Source organism: Octopus sinensis, unplaced genomic scaffold (assembly GCF_006345805.1).
Source record: "Octopus sinensis unplaced genomic scaffold, ASM634580v1 Contig02186, whole genome shotgun sequence".
Lineage (NCBI taxonomy): Eukaryota > Metazoa > Mollusca > Cephalopoda > Octopoda > Octopodidae > Octopus > Octopus sinensis.
The window spans coordinates 5,707-7,031 of NW_021825457.1; the positions used below are offsets into that span (position 1 = coordinate 5,707).

The 1,325-nt window shown below is 42.0% G+C and overlaps 1 non-coding gene across 1 annotated transcript; it reads right to left on the minus strand.

The window, feature by feature from the left end:
* Nucleotides 1-513: 513 nt before the first annotated feature.
* On the minus strand, nucleotides 514-620 carry LOC115227234. Its single transcript, XR_003883092.1, has one exon. It is a non-coding gene; the product is annotated as a U6 spliceosomal RNA (small nuclear RNA).
* Between the last annotated feature and the right edge of the window lie 705 nt (nucleotides 621-1,325).

Genomic DNA, 1,325 nt, shown 5'->3' on the forward strand with positions numbered 1-1,325 from the left:
TGCTGGAGCACCGCCTTTAGACGGGCAAATCGACCCCAGGACTTATTCCTTGTAAGCCTAGTACTTATTCTATCGGCCTCTTTTGCCGAACCGCTAAGTTACGGGGACGTAAACACACCAGCATCGGTTGTCGAGCGATGTTGGGGGGACAATCATAGACACACAAACATATGCACACACATACACATAAACCCAAACTTACAGGGAAAAATTTGATTTAGGATTAAATCTAATTTTATAGTATAAATATATATTATATTATATTAAATTAGAGATAAATCCACTATTAGGCAAATCAAACAGTGAAAATCATAAAATATAAAATATAAAATATAAAATAAAAAATACGACAGGCTTCTTTCAGTTTCCGTCTACCAAATCCACTCACAAGGCTTTGGCCGGCCCGAGGCTATAGTAGAAGGCACTTGCCCAAGGTGTCACGCAGGAGGACTGAACCCAGAACCATGTGGTTGGTAAGCAAGCTACTTACCACACAGCCACTCCTACGCCTATAAAAATATGGAACGCTTCACGAATTTGCGTGTCATCCTTGCGCAGGGGCCATGCTAATCTTTTCTGTATCGTTCCAATTTTAGAATACGTACCGCCGTAGCTAGTACCGTAAACTTTATCGTTAAATCATTCTCTTTTAAAGAGTCTAGCGATGCGAGGGCCGATGAAGGCAGGAGCTATTCTACTGAGCTCCCTGGTACAACCTCCTAATGATAGTGGATAGTGGTAGAATGCCCACTTTGCTGGTGATGAATCACACCTAAATACTGTGCCTGACAAATTGTCTCAGAAATTTGAAGTAAACGGGACCAGTAATAGGACCACCAAAAAATAATTGTCCATTTGATATTTTTAAGGATCAGTTACACCTTACTGTAGCTCTTGGTATATTAATATGATTGAAGGTGGTGAGCTGGCAGAAACGGTAGCACGCCGGGCGAAATGCTTAGCGGTATTTCGTTTGAGTTCAAATTCCGCCGAGGTCGACTTTGCCTTTCATCCTTTCGGGGTCGATTAAATAAGTACCAGTTACGCACTGGGGTTGATATAATCGAGTTAACCCGTTTGTCTGTCCTTGTTTGTCCTCTCTGTGTTTAGCCTCTTGTGGGTAGTAAAGAAATAGGTATTTCGTTTATGCTTACGTTCTGAGTTCAAATTCCGCCGAGGTCGACTTTGCCTTTCATCCTTTCGGGGCCGATTAAATAAGTACCAGTTACGTACTGGGGTCGATATAATCGACTTAACCCGTTTGTCTGTCCTTGTTGGTCCTCTCTGTGTTTAGCCCCTTGTGGGTAGTAAAGAAATAGGTATAT